The 21,885-nt window shown below is 44.3% G+C and overlaps 1 long non-coding RNA gene across 1 annotated transcript in view; it reads right to left on the reverse strand.

The window, feature by feature from the left end:
• LOC310900519 overlaps positions 1-21,885 on the reverse strand; it is a 179,156-nt gene that overhangs the window by 15,249 nt on the left and 142,022 nt on the right. Inside the window, exons 7-10 of the long non-coding RNA XR_014585180.1 lie at positions 20,463-20,636; positions 10,420-10,563; positions 10,272-10,334; positions 8,758-10,157 (exon numbers count right to left, since the gene is read on the reverse strand). This is a non-coding gene — a long non-coding RNA (uncharacterized lncRNA). The remainder of the gene's footprint in view (positions 1-8,757; positions 10,158-10,271; positions 10,335-10,419; positions 10,564-20,462; positions 20,637-21,885) is intronic.

The following is a 21,885-nucleotide window of genomic DNA, read 5'->3' on the forward strand; positions in this document are numbered from 1 at the left end:
CTGAGGTCTGCGGTGAGCCTCAGCAGCAGCTCTGTGCAAGAGGAGCTGAGCACAGGCAGGCAAAATGAAGGAGAAGAATTACTCCTGGCACTTCTCTTCAGGAGGAACATAGGCACAGGGGTCTGCATCCATGCACAAATGTGTCCCTGTGCACAGGCACACGCAGCAGGCAGGCAAGCACATGAAGATATACATTAACCCAGGCAGCGTCCTGTGCTATTCCTGACCCTCTTTCCGTGTTGCTCTGCATTTTCCTTGGAATTTAGCAGTGTTCAGCTCTGCAAGAGCACAGAAAGCCCTTTCAGCTTAGAGGCCTGGGCAGTGTGTTTTACTGCATGTTATTTTCTTTGGGGTTCCTGCTTCCCCAAAAATCCTGCCTGCCACAAGCCAGTAAGAGCAAGTCAGTTTCCCAAAAGGAACAAAGCTTTTGGGGTCCCCACACTTTTATGTTAAACAAACAAAGAAAAAAAAAAAGATAAACCCCAAGTGCTTCATTTTTTGGTCAGTAAGATTTGTTTCAGATATGATTCATCAGCAAATGGGACAAAGAAGATAATCATTTTCACAAAGTGGCTTCAGAGGACAGAGCCGGACTTCAAATAAACGGTCATGTTATTTAAAATGTTGCAAAGTATTAGAATCAGAACATGTTCCTCCCTAAGAAAAATAATAGGACAAAAATAGAAGGTAATGAAGGAGGCATTAAGAAAATGTAGCAGCATGAAAGGCACTAAAAGCAGTTACATGGTGCAGATGGATGTATCAGGGGAGTCCTCTCCCGAGTCTAGAAGACGGCTCCAGAAGAGCACATGCAAAGAAACAAATCTTTACAAGGATGAATAGGGCAAGGAACTCACAATGAAGTGATTTCTAGGAGGTGGAGTAATCCTGGCTTCCAACTATCCCCTTTAGATAGGAGTTAATGTACAGGTAATTGCTCAGCTTAAACAGTCTGAGTCTGTTGAACTGGTTGCCACTGAGCAATGTTGAAGGTCAGGTCTTAATCTCCAATGTGTCTAAAAGAGACGCTTCCATTTATATATTTGCTCAAATCACTCAGCAATACGGGTCCGATCTAAGATGCTTTTCCTTGCAATTTGCCAGGTTTTCTTTTTATATGATATTTAGAAAATACTACCAAAATGTTTAAAAATAGGATGAAACAAAACTTTTTAGTAATGTTTGGAGAAAATAAAAAAACTTTTCTTAATTTCCTATGCTATGCTCATGCACTGCACCAAAATTAATGAATAGTTTGGAAATCTCAACCTGTATCTCCTAGTCGATGATAGAATGAGGATAATATTTAGCTAGTGATGGCCCTACAATAGTTCCTAAGTAATGAGAGGGTAAAATCTTTATCAGATGTGTGTTAACAATAACAGCTTTATTATATATGTACCACTGATAATAGACTTACTTTTCTGGGCATTTCTTTTTCAAAGCCCCTTGGAGGTAGGCCTTAGAAGCCCTGGTGTTCATGGGCCACACAGGAAAAAAAGCACCTCCCTCAAATGTGTCACCACTCTCTCTTTTGACTTCATGGCACCCTAGACTTGTGAGCGTCGCTGAATTTTCATTTTCTCAGAGCCTGACAAGCAGCTCCTAGAGCTGCTGACTGTTAGAGGCACTTCTGCCGAAACACACTCTGTGCGCAGGCACCACGAGCTGTCAGATCCGGCAAGGACTCCGATGGCGAGCCCTGCCACTCAGGAATGAGTGACTTTCAGGTGCTCGTGATATCGTATCTGTTGACAGTCTGTCTGATTTATCCTTACGTTTCTCAGCCCACTTCTAACAGCTAGTCTGCAATAAAGGCAGCCCACATATGCACCAACACTCAGGTGAAGTGGCTGATACAGACCGGGACCTAAGTGTGCAACTCCTGGAAAGCTCCAGCGTGACCAAAAAGAGATATCACCAAGCAAAGTGATGATTTTTTTACATGAAACACTTTGGTGCATTTTGAGCTGCACTTATGTTTCCAATTTTGGGTCTTTTTGTATTCCCTTTTTTTTCTAATTTTAAATCCATACACCCTTATTAATATGAGGCAGTATCTAAGGTACTTTTATTGCAGTTTGAAAGTACCGCAGCCCAGGTTCATGCCACCTAAACTGCACTGAAGTTGCTGTGCTTAAAGTTTTCCATTGCTGATCTGAAGCCTTTAGTTGTTGCCAGCTATTATGTATGAAACTCAAGGCATAGGGACAAATGCTAAAGTACGAATCTAGCTTCAGTTCTCCTCTGGAAGATCACTTCATAATAAAGTTAGCACTAAAAAGAGCTGAAGAGATAGGACAAGTGCCTTTGGACTGATGCAGAAATAAAAAACCTAAAAAAAATAAAAAAATAAAAAACTGTGATTTCCCTCTGCGCAAACATTTCCTCTTAGATAGAGTATAAGCATAGGAATCACAAACCCAAATGGTCTATGCAAAATGTATGATCAATCAAAAAAGGAGGGAAGGAAGGGAGACTACATGGGGTGATGGAAGGCTCAAAACAGAAATTGCTGTTATTTCCACTGTGATACTCTGGAAGGTAGCTATAAAAACCACTTACTTCTCTTAAAGTAAGATGCAATTTGTACCTAGCATGGTTGTCGTATCAGCCTGAGGTATCTGCAAACTATTGACTAGAGGACTCTGCATCTGTTACAGTGATGCACTGAGGTTTAACATTTGCCATCCTTTATCATAGTTTCATGCACCTGTATTTCTCCTTTAAAACAGTTATTAGAGCTATTAAACCAAAGGCGCTACATTCTGCACAAATTCAGAGCGTGACTTCTGCTGTAATATACCCGTGCAGTCCCATGATAGATAGTTAGGTAGATAGCTAGATAGACAGACAGACAGATGTCAAAAGACAATGTGAATGCATAATTAGGCAAGCAATGAACCTAGTAGAACAGCTTGAATACCTTACCCTGGGTGTACCTATGCATGTGCATTCAGAGTGTGGATGTGCCTATGTGTGTGTGGATATATGCAAGAAAACACACCCTTTCTAAAATCAAATGCAGTTTAATATCAATTGCATCAAATCCTATCATATATTTCCTCTCAAAACTGTATTAAATGTGACAGGTTGGGCTGTAAAGATAGCAAACCACTATTTTCAGCTTTCTTTGCAACTTCTTAGGTTACCCAAAATGTCTAATTTCTGTGGAAAATCAGATGGGTCTGGAAATTTGCCCAAAACAGTTGCCAACTCAGTATATCTCTAATACTTGGAATCCTCTAAATATAGGCCTTTTATTCTGCAAGAAGCAGGCGCGGAGGACACTACTCTGCTTCCCGGAGCAGTGGTTTCATTTTCCTTCCGAGACCCACAGTTCAAACTGAGGGGGGAACAAAGCAGAGGCTGTTCTCCCTATTCAAATTAATTTATTTAATAAACAACGTAATAATTTCTCCTTTGTTACAGGGATTTTTTTTAGGGTCTTTATTTTGGAAACATATTTTCTCCAGAGGAATTGCCAGGGGCCCATCTAGTCCAGTATCCTGTCACTGACAGTAGCTAATGCCACGGAGAGTTATGGACTAACCTATTTATAAGGGAAGTTTCTTAGCCCTGAGGACTTTGAGGTTGTCTGTGCCTGGAAGCCTGTGAGTTTATAATGCTTATTTTTATCCATCCATAGATAACCACAGATGCTCTCGCTAGCCCTCTCCAGCTCTAATCCTTCCTGCTAGACGCCCCGGCTCGGTGATGCCTAATGGCAGTGATTTCCCACAGGTTACTTGTGTGCTGCATTGCCAAGGGATAAATATGCCTTTCAGTGTTACTGGAAGTCCCTGTCTAATGAGGAGGGGGAGTAGCGAAGCCTGATTTGCATTCCCTGTACTATTTGATAGAGGGCGGGTGTGCTTTTGGGAGTCTCTCTTTTTTTTTTTTTTTTTAAATTTTATCGCATTGCCTTCCATTTCTCCCTTCCCACACTTCTAATTTTTCACTGTCTCGTTTCAAAGAGAGCTTGCTGTGTCTTAGCACTTCTGTTATCCCACCTATAGCTCTTTTTTCCCCCCACCCAGTATCTTCTTAGAAACGTAGGACTGGAAAGACCCAGGAGACTACTCCAAATCCATCCAGCTCCTTCTTAAAACTAGTCTGCAACACTCTCCCTCTCACTCCTGCAGGAGCTCGTGGCTCTGATGGCTGGAAACCCCCACGTGCTAATGTGGAGACTGTTTGCTGTGGCCCAGCTTACACCTTTTTGTCCTTATGACTGTTCAGGAGGTTTTCCACCCGCCAGATGTGTGTGTGGCTGATGTAGAGGGCACTCACCACCCCTCACATGGTGAACTGAATTGAAAAAGAGATGCTTTTCTCCTCTCTTCCTGAAAGATACCTTCCTCTATCCCCTTGTTCAGGTAGAAATGTCAGTACTGCTGATCTGTGAAATGGTGAAACCTTCTCAAGGTTGTGTGCTAAAGGCTTTCTATCCCATTTTTATACATCCTTGAGTTTTATTTGCTCTCCTAACTGACCCTGCCCAGCATGCAGGGAATATCGCAGCCTTCCACAGGGCAGTGACAGCTGACCATGCACCCAGCAGAGACGTACCCAAACCTACCAGCTGTCTCCACATACAGATCCAACACGGAGAGGCAGAGCAGGATTGATGTCTCAACTTGTATCAGTGGCATGGATGCTCTGCAGATGGTACCCTCACCTCCTTTGGGTTCTGGGAACAGATGGTGCTGGTGCTGGCCAGAACCTGGCTGGGGAGCTGATTGTTCCTAAGAGCAAGAGGGCACCAAGGATGAGACTTTCCCAGCATGTGAAGTGGTGCCTCACCTCTTTTCCTCTTGAAAGGCTGATCCAGGGTCAGCCACTCACTGATAACCCGATTTCTAGTGCTCAAGGATCCATCCTGCTAAGTAAGAGAGCAGGAAGGAGAGAGGGGTGGACAGCCCTTGTGCTCCCTGCAGGGGAGGTTAGACATTTAGAGACCTTCATTAGGCAAAAGACTGACTGGAGATACTGCCTCACAGTCTGAGGCAAGGATGGGAGAGCCGATGTGCTCGGAGGGGACCTGGCAGAGCAGGGTAACCTATGCTCCCTTGGCATCTCCCACGTCCTGCTGGAGCTGCAGCCCTCCATTCTGTGGGGCTGATGGGCATGGGAGGGACAGGTCTGCCACAGGCAGAGCAGGATGGGGAGCATCAGGAGGTGGCAGGAGGTGGCTGCGTGAAAGCAGTGTGTCTGGCCAGGGCAAAACCGCAGCTGATGCCACCTGGAGGAGAGGTAAGAGATGGAAGAAGGGGAGCTGCCTACACGGATGCTCTGCTGGGAAGGGCAGGGGTAGGAATGGGCAAGGACAGCTCTGCCAGAGGGGACAGAGAGGGGACATTTGCTTCATCTCACACCATGAGAGAAGTGAAAGCCAGCAAACTGAGGTGGACTTTCATCTTGGTGCTGTGTTCTTTGCTCTTCACCAGTAGGAAGCTCCCACTTCTAAGATTAAAGCTTCAGGAAGGCTCCAGGGTCCCAGCCTTCCTAATGCCTCTGTCCAACTCATGGCAGCAGTAGCCAGAAATCCAGAAGACTTCAATGACAGCCCCCCAGCTAGAGGGGAAGACCAAAGGCCAAATCAAATACCTTGATTAGCAAATACGTGTAGCCAGAAACAGCTAGATGATGCCTGCAGGGTGGAGAGAGTCCCACAGCTGGAGAAGGACTGGAAGGCAGCAAGGAACAACAGCAGCATCAAAGAAGGGTTTTGATGAATAGAGAGGTAAATTTTACGCAGACAAGGGAAAGCACTGAGCTTTCTTACCTGTGCCACTGGGAGAAGGAAAGATATCAAAGGACATCAGGACAGAACTGAATGAAGCAAATAATTAGGCAAATTAAATACTTGTCTTCTTTGCACTCATATGCTGAGGCCATCAGTCACAGAGGGACCTGATAAAAGCCAGCCTGTTCGGGGAATGCAGTCCACTCCTCTCTGCACAGAGCCAGAAGAAAGCAGCCTGAAACAGCTCCACCTGAACCACCCCAAACAGATGTGCGTCTAACCGGGGTTAAAATCCCAGGGCGGGAGAGTCCACCCTCTCCCTAGGCAATCCCTTCTAGCATTCAACAGTTCACTTCCAGAAGATTTTTCCTAACAATTAATCCATGTCTTTCCTTGTTCTAATTTCAGGACCTTGCTTCTTTTCCTATCACCTGCAAAAATGGAGAATGGATTTCTTTCTGTCTTTGCAGCCACCTTTTGCATATTTAGAGCCAGTTACTGCATCTGCACTTTCATCACCCTCACTGTCCAAGGCTCCTGGAAAGACCCCATTAGCACAGAAGCCAACAGTCTCACATCTCTAATTTTGTCATCCCATAAACAACACCCATTTGTGCGTGGCCAGGCCACTATTCCCAGTTTATGGCCTAAATCTTAATGAGGCTACGTGACTTTCCTGAGGTCAGATGAAAACCCTTGGAGAGAAATAAGCTGAGCCTCCTGCTCTCCCTCACTTCCAAGCCCACCTGCTGGGCTCTCCCCCTCCTGCTCCAGGAAGCAGGGTGAGAAGCGAGTGCTGTAGGCTGCGTTCCTCCAAATGACTCACTTTCTCAGTGTTTTCATAACGTGGCAAAGAAGGTGACTCAGAAACAGCTCCTCAATAAATAAATCATGCATTGTTCACCAGGGGTGAGCTGCAAAAAGGACAGCGAGTCTTTTCAGCGCTGCACAAGCAGCTTGCATTGCACCTCCCGACCACTTCGTGGCTGGAGTCTCTCCAACATCTGCCAGACCGTTTAAGATAATCTGCCTTCTTTATCTTGCGAATGGCGCTGTGAGATTGTCTGGGGGCCCTGTCCAAAAGGCAAGCACCCCGTTTATAAACACCTACTATTGGGCGGCCTCTCCTCGGCTCCCCCGCGGGGCAGCAGGTCGGAGAGGTGTGATTTTGTAGACAGGGAATGAGGCCCAGGGAGATTTGGTGACGGGCCAAGAATCATACAGGAAAGCCATGTCAGCTCCAGGAATTAAACCCCACTCTGCTGAGCCCCAGCCCGACCGTGCACTTGAGCCCGGCTCCTGACTGTGACCGCAGCAGTGGTTCGTGCTGAGTGTGCACAGCTCCAAAGCTGCCCGTGGATCTCTACCAGAAAGGGGCTCGAGACAAAGTATTTGGAACCACACTCCTGGTTACCTGAATTTAGACATTTGGTTTTTAACCCTTCCACTGAAAAAGAGAGGACTTTCAAAAAGAATGAGTTATTTTCAGAAATCAGAGTTTTCCCACTGAGGGTCAGGGTGCTAGAAATAAGGGTGGATGGCTCCAGTCATTGACTTGTTTTTAATTTTTATGCTGTTCACAGGGATCTCCTTGCACTCCACTGTCTTTGAATACAGCAGCTCCATAGGGGTACTTCATACACCTCTGCCCTGCATTGTCAGAGTGCCTCAGTATATTAAAAAAGAATGATTCTTTTTTCTAAATTCTTCATGGACTTTTTCGAGGTAAAATATTATAAAATTAAAGCCCTGAATCACCAAAGTCCTAATCAGGATAACCACGCCCTTGCAAAAGAGAGGATGGTGCTCTCAAGGGGCACCATCTCATCATGCTGCAGAGGATGAGCACTGGCAGCAGCCAGACCTGAAGCATCACTTACAGCACTCTGCCCATTTTCCTGCTTGGAAAACTGCCGTCAGGGCTTTTCCAGTCTCCTCTTTGGTCCACTGGGAGCCTGAAAGTCCCTGAACTACCTCCAAAGCTCTGGGGTAATCCAGGGAATTTCAGGTATTTACAAGGTGAGTAATATGGGAACACTTCTCTGTGCAAATGCCCATCCCCAACCTGTCCCACAGAGAAACCTGGGTGCACACAGTCATCCTTACCAGATGCTTGTTTCCACGGAAGGAAAATCCAGACATGCAGCCAAGATGCATACCTGATCTAGAAAATTAGGAAAGCAGGGCTGTGGGATACTCTTAGCCCAGCATATAAGTGCAGTCACAGCCTGCACAGGTTTGAAATATGTATATATATATTCCAAAGATAAAAATCTAAAGTTGTCTTGATTTTCACACTGACCTGTCCCACTCATTTACCTCCTACTCCCAATCTGTGGGAAATCTTGAAACGTAACTGTTGCATTTCATAATAATACATATTTTTCCTCCCCAAATTCACATTTCTAGTGAGCTCTGCTCATCAGCCCACTAGTACTATGTTAATAAGCAAAGGTTATTTAAGCAGTGTTGCTCTTACACTACCTGATCTTGTATCGGTGTCTTTTAAAGAGAAGTTTAAAGGAAGAAGTCCTTTGAAGTTGTAAAATTCCATTTTGAGTGACCAGGAAAACAGACCTCAATTCACTATAGAAGTGTTTGGTGCATTTTATGTAATCCCAAATTGTAGTATTTTGTGTACCTTATTTACGAGTTCGGAGATTGGTAAACAACCACTGTATGTTTGGAATAGAATATTGATGTGATTTCCCAGGTGACAGGTTTAATACTCGATATATTTGATTCAAGAACTGACAGCTGCAGTTTAGAGCAGGAAAGATTTGATTTAACAAGAGATGTATCTAGCAATTGGTAATTTGGTTAACACAGGAAGGATTTGGTGTGCAACTGATCCCTTCCCTTCATAAAAGGTGAATAAGCTTCAGCCAGCAGTGTCTGTGTTTCAGCACCCTGAATTAATTCCTCTCTATGCTCCATTTCAGCACACAAGATATGCATTTCCCAATTAATAAACATCTCATACTTGACTTCTTTGGTGTGTCAAGTACCTGCAGCATTTCCGAATGCAGAGCAGCCTTCTAGCACCTCACCGGCGAGCAGCGGAGTGACCCAAGCACCCGAGGTGGACGCTTCATCATCCAAGCAGGAACCGTGCAGGACCAGGGTCAGAGTGGGAGGCGAGAACTCTTAAATCCTATGCATCTGCAAATAAGAAAGCAAACAGGGAGGCAGGGCATTTTGGAAAGACAAAGGAAATGAAAATATATCTTCAAGACAGATTTTCCACCTCCTGAAGGGAAAAAGAAAAAAAGATCAGAATTCACGGGAGGACAGAACTACTTTAATTTTGAGGCAAGACAGATGAGCTGGGCTGAAGTCACCAAGATGTGGACTCGCACCAGCAGACCTTGAAAACCACAGCTTCTGTGTCAGTGGAAGGGGAGTGTGAAATCACGTCTAAGGCACATGTTGGGGTATTATTCCCAGAGCTCTCAGCTCTCACCTGGGGAAACAGGGTGGAGGAGATAGGCGAGTGGGGTCTGGTCCCCAAGCATCTACACAAGAACGGAGAGATGGCTGGTACCAAGCAACGTAGGGAGGAAAAGTTGTACTGCATTTACTTACTTTCCCCAGAATAATCAGAAAAACAAAAACAAAAACAAAAAACAAACGTATGTTTCTCTTTTTCTTCTTTCTTTTCCAATGAAAAATTAGTGGTTTCTGAAAAAGGTGGACATTTGCCTTATTTCTGGAGAATATAAACACATACTGGTTTTTTTTTTCAATAAAAAGTATTTGTTTTCACACTTGCCTTTCTTCTCAGTCCCCTTGCCCCCTCCTTCTCCTTCAGGAAATGACACCACATCTTCTCAGAATCACAGAAAAGGAATGTTTATTTTTTAAGTGCAAGTATAGCAAAGATGACTATATATTTATATTTTTCCCCTCTCTTCCTCTGCTAAGGAAGTGCAACGTGACCTTAAAACACCCGTGTGACAAGCCCTGCAGAGGAGAGCCCAGCAGTGAGCAATATCTGAAGGCAAGAGGCTCATGGGGTCCCACATGTGCTGACCCCCCCCCCCATAGGGAAGATGGAGAAGGGGGTGTCCATGTCACTCAAAAGGAGAAAAGGGGTGGCAGGTCCTAGAAAATGTGACAGCTCTGCAGCACAAGCAACGGCCGCCGTTGGCTGATGTGACAAGGGCAGCTACTGGATGGCTGTGGATGGCTTCAGCTCCTTGCCTGTCCCCATGTGTAATTTATGCAGGGCACTAAATCCAGCCTCTCGCCTGTAGCGATGCCCTGGCTCGTGCACACATGATCTGATTAACTCAAGCGAACATGCAGAGGGTAAGGGGTTAACCTCTTCATTCAGAGTTTGGCTCCACTGCACACATGAGAATTGAGTCCACTGACACTTGCTCTTTCTCCAAATCACATTAGTCCTCTGGGTTCCACCGGGAAGGAAAAAAAAAAAAAAAAAAGAAGAAAAAGAATGAGAAACCCCCAGAGCCTGCTCAGACGGCGCTTACGATCTAGTTAGAAGGGTTTAGAGACTCACCGCTCCTTCGCTGCGAGGCGATACACGGATTTACTCGACTGCAGCAGCTCATCGGACTGTGTCCTGATGACAGACCCCATCCCTGCAATTAGCAGTGCTGTGCCTGGCTGTACTCCCTCCCGGAAAGCTGCAACCCACCGGAACACACCGGGGCTCAGTAGCTCGTCTGCCAGCACAGGGTCAGGGTTGTCCTCAGGGATCAGAGCAGCCCCATCCAGGTGCCAGGGACACGGCCGGGTCCCCGAGGTGTTCAGCCAGAAGGGTTTCATTGCTACTCCTTAACCGCAACCCCCTTTAAAAACACAGGCACAGTTTTTTAATTAAGCCTTCGGTGTCTATTTTCAACACCAGATATCTTAGTGCTGCTGTCCTTTCTTTTTTAATCTAATTTGATTGGGAGTGTATTTGGCCATATCCTATACATGACAAAAGGAGTTTTTTTTTTAACTCATTGCCTCAAATTATTTTTCCAGTCATGTTCTATATACTGTGCACAGGAGTGAATTATAAGGAGTTAGGCAACATACATGGTGCTAATTAGATAGGGGACGTAGAAGGCAATTTTTCCATGACTCCAGGGAAACCTTTCTGTTATGCTTATAAAGCAAATGCAAACGGCCACACAATACAGAGTGCTTCTTAAAAATCAAGTTACACACCGAAATAAAATACTAAGAGCAAAATTAGTTTCTCCAATTTAATTCAGTAAAACTTTAATAGCATCTGACTGCTCTCTGCAAAAGTCATTAAAAAAATTATAAGGAATTCACAAATGACTGATAATGTAAAAACACGATGGCTCCGATTCTGCGTCTAACAAAGGTCCTGATGCAGCACAGCGCTGGAGCCCACACCTAATCCTGCGCTGCAGGAATGTGCTCACGGGCCAAAGTTAACAGCCAAAGTCTCACTGACTTCAGCAGGAGACTGATGTGGCGCGGAAGGACGTGGGAGCTTTGATCTAGAAGGAAAGGTTCAGGGAACATTCACAACCCAAGCTGAGCCTTACGCACACATCAGTAATTGCATGTGCTAATCAGGTAAACACTTCTGAAAATAGGACAAGCTTGAGCAGGAGAAAGGCAGGTGCAGTGAATTAGGCGAGCCAGTGGGTTTCTTTAATCTCCGACGCCACGATAACCAGTGGAGGATGGTGGAAGTTTCGTGGCAGACACAATAAAATACAGATGGAAATTTTCCTAAATGTCATTCAATAACTACAGACAATAGCTCATTCTTATGAAAACTGAACTGTTAGTAGCAGGAAGATGAGAGGAGGCAGAGCTGCCATGCACGCCTTTGCTATGGTGGCTCAGAAGAGCAGAGTGCTATGAAAAATACTCTCTGGAAGTGCAACTTTTCCAGTAGGGATTTACAGAGTTATAACCCACCTACTGTATTTTTTTATTTTCTTTTGTTTTACATGAAAGGCATAATGCATGACTGATCATACACGGAACTTTTCTTTCCTGCTAAGGATTTTTCCACCGTTTTTGTGATAATTAACACTCCTTCATTAAAATGCTGGGTCCCCCCTGGCCAGAGCAAAGCTGCGCATGCCTTATACCCTGCTCTTAATAATGTTTCTAAGGTCATAAATCTTATCAATTAATATTTCAGGGTGATTCATACCATTTCTAATATGCAGTAGCTGGGCAGGATCTTGCAGATAAAAATATTTTCTGAACAGATTCAAAATAATTGCTTTTTGAAATTGCTGATGGGGGTTCTGCCGCTCAAGCGGTTAAGCCTGAAAATGTGCTTAAGAGATTAAACAAGGAAAACTGAGCTGGTCTGGAAGCTGGCCCCTTTCCATGTGCTGAAGAGTTGTCACTACTCCAGCTGCAAGGAGATGCGTTAGGATTTGCTTTGGTTCATCCTGCACACAAGAGGTACAAGGTACAGAAGTTGTTGTGTTCAACCAGGCTTTGCACAGCTTTTGCACGCAGCCACTAAGGCACTGAGGGATTCAGCCAAGGCAAATACATGTGCCAGGGAGCGATACGGTACTTGGAAGAGGAAAACTGCTGCCATCGGATCCAAATAGGCAGCGTGAAGCTTCTGCAGCCAGGTTTGCAGGACGATAGCTGCAGCCCCAGCAGGACCAGAGATGTTTCACCACCGTGCATCCAGCAGGAGGGGACCTTTCCTGTCCTTCCCACATGTGAAGTTCCCCAACCTGCTTGTTCAAAAATGCAATTTCTTATCAGGGTGGTACTTTCTGAGGAATTGTGCCCTGTGTTCAGGGCTTGTTTACTACATAAATAAGTGCTGGACCCATCATCAAACTATAATTTAATGTATGTGTGAGTGTATATGTACACACACACACCTCTCTGCTGTTCAATATTGTGTATTTGTACAGTGATATACATGTTTTTATACATTCATTTATAAAAATAAACAGTGAGGATGTCTTTGAAGTTTCTCTGTGTGCAAAACAAAAAGCAGATGGATTTTTTCTCTCTCTCTTTTTTATATAAATATAGTTGAATCACTGCATATTTAACACTCATTTCTTCTAGAAGGAAAGCCTGGTGCTCAGCCTCCCAATGTACTTGTGAAGCCAAAATATCAGGTAATTAGAGGGTTTTGGCTGCTCCCATATCAGGTGCCTAAAGACATGTCAAAGCTATTTAATTTCCCTACACTGCTATATCTAATCTTTCATATTCCCTTTTCAGCAATTCTAGGTACTGCAGTATTAAGAGAAGTGAAGTTTCTGGTCTGTCCTTGACATCTGGTTAAACGTCCTCATTTCACAAGCCTAAAAATCCCAAAGTAGCCAGGGAACCTGCATAGCAATGGAGAGGATCTGACCACTTAAACTTTTCTCTTTTTCACTCTTTCTCTCCAAACCCAGTCTGTTTTTCAGGCTGACATTTCCAAGGATGTCTTCCAGAGCTCCATGCTTCATCTCCGTGGGAAGTCTATGCAAAGAGTAAAGAAAGGGGGCAGCAAGCAAGTTAATTCAGTGTAAGCCATACCACAAGCCTAATTAACCCCCTGTGAAGCTGAAGAGATGCAGCTGAAAAGCTGTAGGTGAAAGCTGAGGGAGGTGCAGGACAAGGAAGCGCATGCAAGCAGGTCTTTGCAGGCCAAGAAGGAAGGCAAGGAAAGTGATGGCCAAGAGGCCCCAGAGGCAGAAGGCAAGGCCCAGAGCTTCATAATAATTAACTCACAGGCTCTCCCCAGAGGCTCCCAACTTTGCGTTCGCAGAACTGCCCTACTTTCCACTCTCAGGTGCGTTTGACTTTGCAGCACAATTTCATTATGTGCTTTCCAGCAAGACGGCTCCATCCCTCCCTGGCGCTGACTTCATGAGCCAGCCACTCTCCTTGCTTTTACACAAGCTAGAAGGACAACACTAAGTCCTTTTTGAGGTAACTTTGTGCCTTCAAATAAATAAATAAATAAATAAATAAATAAAGCATTTCTGAGGAAAACGCCAGCCATACCACACTAGTAGAGATGATGTATCAGGCAAAGGGGAAAGGTGAACAGGGCAATTAGTCGGACAATCTAACGTCTGAGCTACGAGCAGAGGGTTTGTTCTTCTGAAATTAAGCCCTGAATTTTATTCTCCATTAATAATGCAAAATTTGACTGATAAATAAAACATGACCAGTGGTGTGGAACAGAGATAATAACACAGGAATAAACGCTAATAACTATGCCTTGCTGTTATACAGCTGGCCTTCTAAATGCGAAAGGAGGAAAGCTACCTGTGATAATGGTAATGTGCTGAGTTTTGTGAATAGCTGAGTTTTGCTTCTGATCTTGCTGTACCCAGTAGCATCTTCAAATTCTACATGGCATATGTTGTTTTTCTGAACACTAGACAACCACCATACAAAAACGGATCATAAGGATGACACTATAAACATAAAAAATGTACATGCCTCAGTCCTTGAGACAATTTAATGCATGCTGATCTCCTACACTGCATAAATCTGAATTTTTAGAGAAATATATGTGGCAAGAAAAATATCAACTTTTATCTCAAAAAAGTTGGATAATGCTTGAAACATCTCATCTTTGCCTGGACAGTAAATTTGTTCTAATAATACCATTCATCAAAGAAAGATCATACAACCTTTCGTCCCAAAGACCCAGGTACTGCACAGAATAAACTCCAAAAAAACACTACTTCTGATTACTTATTGGTAATTTTAAATTAGGTCAGACAGATTCAAAGAGCCCTATGAAATTCCATTTGAAAATAAGACAATCCAGAAAACATTTCACTGCAATTAATATGTATTTTTATCATAAGTGAATTTTAGGGAATATACAATACTTTTCTCCTCATTTCACGTTGTTTTTCTGTCATCTAGAATCCAAAACTTTCTGAATATAAAGCAGAGACTCAGGAAGTATCTTAGAGGTATCAAACTCACACATCTTGATTAGTAAAGAAGCAAGTGCAAATTCTTAGCTGGGATAGAGTTAATTTTCCTCCCCTAGTAGCTGGTATGGTGTTGTGTTTTGGATTTAGGATGAGAATAGTGCTGATAACACGCTGCTGTTTTAGCTGTTGTAGAGCAGTGCCTACACTAAGTCAAGGACTTCTCAGCTTCTTGTGCTGCCCTGGCAGCGAGGAAGCTGGGGGTGCACATGGAGCTGGGAGGGGGCTCAACCAGGGCAGCTGACACTAAGTGGACAAAGGGATATCCCATTCCATGTGGTGTCATGCTGAACAATTAATATGGGCTGGCTCTGGACCCTCTCTAACAGGCCTTGTGCCGGGAGGGGTGCAGAGCTGAATTCAGGGCTCCAGGTGGGGTTTCACGAGAGCAGAGTACAGAGGGAGAATCCCCTCCCTCAACCTGCTGGCCATGCTGCTTTTGATACAGACCAGTATATGGTTGGTTTTCTGGGCTGCAAGCACACGTTGCTGGCTCATATTCTTTGGTTTTTTTTTGGTCCACCAGTATGCCCAAGTTCTTCTCCTCTGAGCTGCTCTCAATCCACTCATCACCCAGCCTGTATTCATGCTTAGGATTGCCCTGACCCAGGTGCAGGACCTGTACCTGGAGGACTGCACCCCATCACTGCCCAGGCTCAGGTCGTCCTTGTCTGGCATTGAAATAACTTTTCAGAAAAATCTTTAGTTTTGTGCTTTCTTCATGTCTTCTAAAAAAGGAAAACGCTGAATTTGAAAGACATTTAATTAAAAACGAAAGGGGATTACCACTTGGTTAGCTGGGACTGGTTGAGTGAGGGTATCCAAGGTAAAGTGTTCTCCACCAGAGCAAAGCCCTTTCCTATACAGCTACCCCATCACTTAAGTAGACCAATTCACAAATTATTTCTGAGACCTGACAGACCCCGGTCTAGCAATCCCTTGCATGGAGAAGGGCCTCAAGTCTCCAGTATGAAGGTCAGCAGTGCCAGCCACTGAGTGCCCAGAGTGCCAGGCTTCCCCGGTGCTCCTATGGGAAAAGCATCTGTCTCAGGTAGAAGTACTCACACGGGTAATAAACACATCTTGAGGCCTTTCAGCAGGGCACAGCAGAAAGCAGGTTTCCCAGGGCTAACACAAGCAAATCTCACACAAGGAAGCTAGCAAGATTAAGTACAATATTAGGTTGTTGCCATGAATGGCTTTCCAACAGTGGTACTATACTATGGTTATTTAACTAAATGTGTAGAAGCCAGCTCCAGGGAAACACTTGAGAAGAGTGCTTGAGAAAAGAAAAGTACTCGGGAATTGGAACAAGGCCAGAAATTGCTGACTTTAGTTTTTCTCTCTTGCTCTGTTAAGTGTTGGACAGAGGTGTTGGGTACACTGTAGGCACACGAGACAAGATCTAACAACAACCAAAACGAGGCATCCCCATGCACACCTTCACCCACCATAGTCCTAACTTTGTGCTAAATCCAATGCCCATCAGATCCCCTCGTGAGCTGACTTGACTCACTAAAATGGAAGGAGAAACTTAGTCAGAAAAAGCTCTAATTCACAGATCTACACAAACCCCCAGATCAGCACCAGCAGCGCTGTCAAGCTGGGAGAAACTGGGAAGAAGAGAAAGAGGGAGAGACACATGGAGTCACTCCTGTCACCACACCTTTTGTCATCAGCTGTTGGCCCATGGCCATACACAGCTGCCAGATGGGGGGGCAGCATGAGAATATACTGCTGATCTTTGTCTCATGAAAGTGTTCATAAAGCCCTACCAAAATAACAAGGGTGCATAAATCAGGCAATCAGTGCACTTTCCTTATGGAGTGGAAAGAAGAAGGCTGGTCTGAGCCAAAATCCGTAAAAATCCAGGATCTCTTTCAGCTATTACCCCAGGCTTGTGTTGGAAAGGTTTAAATCCTTCCTGAGTGCGGAAGAGGGGAGAGTGAATTGAAATGGGGTCCAGCCGAGGACATGGCTTTCGGCACAAGGCCTCAAGTTCCCCGGTGGGCAGCCGCCCCAAACCTCCTCTGCTTAGCTCTGTTTACCTTGCTGTCCTCTCCATGGGGCTTCCACCCACGCAGGGCAGGAGGAGAAAGAAAGCAGGAGGGTTCCTGCTGAAAACTGCAAAGTTGCAAAGCGCGGTGCATTTCACAGACTGAAGAAAACGCAGTCTCTCGGATGCAAATTGCAGCATTGCAGAATTTCCACGGGGGATTTGGAAAGGTGTGAAGGGCAGCAAACCAACGGCAGGCAGTAGATTTATTTGAACAAGTTTCAGATGGCAGTTTAAGTCTGTATTTTATTATAGACTCTGTGTTTTAGCTGCCATTTTCTCCCTCTTTCTGAGAGGCTGACACTGTTTTGATAACCTTTCTTCCAGGAGCCTGCTGAGCCAACTAAGTGACACATCAAAAAGAGCTCAAATGTCAAGATCTGGGTGCTCTCTGCACTGTGCTGAGCCCTGTGGACCACTCGTAACACCAATCACCTCTGCCCAGGTGGCCTGGCTTTCCTTTTGGTTGCTCTGCCCTATTTGTTCCCAGATAGGATCCCCACTTGAAAATCTTTTCTTGCTTGCTCAAGCTTTTATGCACGGGTCCCCCGCATTCAGATCTGCCAGTGCAATAGCTGGTCTCACAGCCATTTTCTGTCTTGTCACTGCCTTCTTCCTCCAAAAAATCTTTATCTCGGAGCTGCAAAGGAAAATTTGTCCATAAAAAGGCAAGCTTCTCAGCTTAACTCCCATCTCTGCTGGAGCCGAAGGGAAATTTGCCAACGACTTGAACAACACCAGGAGATAACGCTCTTCCTTTATCTGCACATTAATGGTCTTCTGCTGCCAATCTCCCCAGCGAGACAGTCTTGTCAGTCCCGACACAGTGCACAAAGGCACTATTACTTATGTCTCTAACACAAGATAGGCCCATTAGACATTTTTCCGTTGCCTTGGATGGAGTTACTGTGTGCTAATACACATGTAATTTGAACATCTGCTTTGGTTTCACAAAAAGACAATAGCTTTTTGAATGGAGGGAAAAAAAATAAGGAAACCGTAGAAGCAAGCATCCTTGCACTAAATAGGGCGACCAAGGACAGCCTTCACCCCAGGCTAAGGTGTGCAGCTGTATTGCAGAACATCTCTTCTGCCTTGGACCACACAACCAGACATGGGGCTGAGGAACCCAGCTCCAACTTCCTACACATTTATCACTGCATGGGGAGAGAACAGCCTGCCAGGATGGCAGCCTGGGAGAGGGAAGCAGGGGGAACTGGGGACAAGATGGCATGCGGAGGATTTTGACCATCCCCATATTTCAATAATCCTCATTCACGCTACATATGAGGAAGTTATTCCGTGATGCATGAGATGATGAACACATTTGTTTGCAGGGCCAAATCTGAGACCTTAGTGCAAGCCAAATTCCAGGTAACACTCAGTGACCAAAAAGTTATTTTCAAGACTTTTCTTCATTATTAGTGCGGAGAACCAATAAGCCAATCTACAAATATATATATTTGAGAAAAAGCAAACAGATGGATTACAGACATTGGTTGCCTATTATTTCATGCTTAAAAGACAAGCAAGATCTTCAGAAAATATGCATGGTTATTTCAGAAATAAAATTAGAATTAAGTAACACAATCTTTATGGGTTTTGCTGTTGGCTGCATATAGCATGTCCAAAGCTGTGGAAACAGAAATAGCCTACCTTACTACTTTAATTATTTCAATATGTAGCGATGTTAGGCTTCGGCAAGCTATAAATACACACATGTATACAGGCACTGGGAGTGTTGCACACCTGGATGCATATGTACTATTTATCCCAGATCTGTTTGGGATAAAATAAAATAAAATAAAATAAAATAAAATAAAATAAAATAAAATAAAAAATAAATTATAAAATAAGATTAAAATAAAATAAAATAAAATAAAATAAAATAAAATAAAATAAAATAAAATAAAATAAAATAGAGGGATATATATCAGAGTCATTGGTTATAGAGGATTTCCACGTTGTGTTTACCCAGTCACTGTACCAGTATTATCTCTCCCTTCGCACAATGTCCCCTTAAACTTTAAAGCATCCTTCCCAAATGTGTCCCAGAAGCTTGAGATCTTCCTTTTGATACAGGTTTGGCCTCAGGTGAATATGATTTGTCAAAGGAGCTATGCCAAGCATCAGCCCCCTAGTCTGCATGTCTACCCACACCTACATGTGGCAGAGAGAGGTGTTACCACTTACTACTAAATCGCTTTACACTGCCTACACGCAATACAACCCTGCTCTCAATTGCTGCAAATTTTGCTAAATACTAACTAAAGGAGATAAAGTTTCCTATGAGGGTGTTCTCTTTCAGTTGAATTTTGCAATCCTCACCTAGGGGGGAAAAAGCAGGATTTTTTTTTTTTTTTTTCACCTATATTTCAAAATCCTGAGGAAATCCTTGTTTGGAGCTTACGTTTTGGGGCAGGAGCTCGGCAGCAGTAGCTGGAGGGATGGGGTTTAATCAAGGACATGTTTCCCACACCCCCACTAGATTAAAAAACCTTGCCCATATTTAGCCAAGTTTATGCTTGAAAGATAACCCGTCCCAGAGGCTCACGCTAGCTTTTCAGAGCCTGCCTTCCTTGCCTGGTGAACCGGGTGTGAAGCAGTTTTATCCAACCCCTGTACCTGCTGCCTGGGTCTATACCTGTGCTGAAAGCAAGGACATTGTTTGTCCCCCTCATTCTCTCATCTGCATTTTTATGAGTAAATTAAGCAGCGCCGAGGCCCGTAGCACAGTCTATAGCGTTTAATTATTAGCATGCTCCCTGGCACGGTTTTGGCTGGTCCTAGGGAGTACTCTCAGATACCATGTCTGGGCAGGGTTCAGAGAGCAGCACTTGCCAAGGGCTGTTCCCAGTAGGCAAAAAGGATAAAGCCATACTGTTATGGGAGGAAGAGAGTTTAGAAGTATGGACGTGAGCCAGACTGTGCCACTTGCTTTTAGTGCCAGAGAATGGGCTCTGGCCCAGTTTAATTACAATGAAGACATATAATCAGCAACTCCTTCTCTGTCAGGCGTTGGCACCGAGGAAGGGGGAAAAATCAAACTGCGGAGATGGAAAAGCTGAAGGCACTGGAGGGGGAGGGATGGTAGAGGGAGAGGGTAAACTGAGAGCTGGAGTTTGGGGTAGGAGAAGATGGGAGTGGGAGCTGGTGAAAGGGAGAAGGTAGGAATGGATGGGAAGAGAGAGGTGGGAGGTCGTGAAGAAGGACTTGGAAGGTGATCGGAATTGCTGTTTATTAAGTGGAATAAAAAGAGGTTGCTGGTCAAAAATGGAGAAAGAGATGAGAGAAAAAAAAAAAAAGGTGAGGGAAAAATGAGATGGTGGAACCTGATGGCTCAGAAGGATGAGGCAAAAAGTCAATCAGGCCCAAGCAGAGGCTGAGAACAGTGAGAACTTCTGTACTCCAGAACACACGGCTGGTTCTAGAAGAGAGCCCAAGCTTCATCATATTTTGTGTATTGCACACACATTTCTGAATCTCTATCTTTGGCTTTCACCTGTGTCTGATCTCATTCTTACAGGAGTAACTTAATCCTCCCATCTCGGCAGCCTCATGGTCAGACAGAAGAAATGTCAGAAACAGTTAAGGTAACCAGCCTGTGTGTAGCCCTGAGAGAAAACATGGAGCAGCAATTTCCATCAATAACTCCCCACGGAGGTTTGGAATGGCTCCCTGTTCCCTTAAAGGTATCCTTGAAGAATCATTTTAATTAACCATTTACCTGCTGTACGTTGCCTGAGGCTTTCAGCAGCTAACACTGCAGTCACTTTAGCATCAGCTTGTCACTAGTCATATGAGCAGTCTAGGCAGGATGCACTTGCAGTCTTTGATTTCTGTCAAGAGAAGTACAAGCTCCACTAGGGTAAAAATCCATACTGGGAACCATTCAAGCCACCTGAAATTTGAGACACAAGGGGAGACCTCAGATTTCCCTCTCACTGCTACTGTAACATAAATATATCTTTTCTCTTTTTTTTTGTGTGTCTTTTTTTTTTTTCCTTTGTAACAGAATATTTTACTGACCCTGGAAAAGAGAAATTCTCTTACCATGATCACTAACGAACAAAAAAGCAGAAAGCTCCCACTGCTATTGTGCTTGGAATATAATAGTCAAGGTTAGCACATAATAGCTAAACAATATGCATTTGAAAGCCGTCAAGAGAATAGCGCTTTGTTCTAATGAAAAGGATTGAAATGTTTTCTACTGTCTGCCTTGACACCTCATGTTACAGTACTTGGAATTACTTCAGTCAGGGAAACTGTCACATCACTCATAAAGTGCCTATAGAGCAGCAGCACCACAGCAGCAGCACCGAGCCAGGGCAGTGCACCCACAAACAGGGGATCATTTGTGTCTTGTTACTGCCAGAACCGCGTTTGCTTGGTGAACACCAGAAGAAAGTGTTTTTGGGCTGCGCTGGTATTTTGTTTGTTTGTTTGTTTTCTTTTTTGGTTGCTCCTTTGGCACCACACCAGTGTATCTTGTGGGCCAAGACTCAGCACTTGGCAAGTTCAGTGGGAGCATCGCCCATGTCGGTGTTTGCTTATTCACAGCCTTGTCCATTTCTAGCCTGCCTGCATGGATTTTGCCAGTTATTTCAAGAAATAAACCAAAGGATAGAAATTCTGGTTCTGACCATATCAGGAGGGCAAGCAATTCCAGCTACAGGCTCTTCCTGGGTTGTTATCAGGCAGGTGTCCTAAGATGGGGCTAAATAAGGAACTCCCCTAACTGTGGCAAGCCCAGTTTTGTAGAGGGAGGAGGTGTATTATGAAGCTGGATGAGATGCTGTTGGGTTTTGGAAATATATAAGCTCAGAGTCAGGAAGCAATTACCCTTTCAGGTGTAAACCAGTTCCAGAAGGACATTCTGGCTTGTGGAAACAGCTCTGAGCAAAAACCTGCTTGGTTTGGAGGGTAATTAGTGAGATCGGCAATTAAAGGAGCACTGAAGTCATTCCTCCTGCCCTCCTCCCCCACCAGTAAAGGACAGCCATGAACATAGTCTCATAGGATTAATTCATTCACAGTAATTGCACAAAATTGTGTAATGGGAAAGTATAAAAGCAAAGCTCTATAAACCAAAATGAAAAAGAAAAAAGAAGGCAATGACACACAAAAATATTTAGCTAGTTCTTCTGGGG

Source organism: Anser anser (assembly GCF_964211835.1).
Source record: "Anser anser genome assembly, chromosome: 5".
NCBI lineage: Eukaryota > Metazoa > Chordata > Aves > Anseriformes > Anatidae > Anser > Anser anser.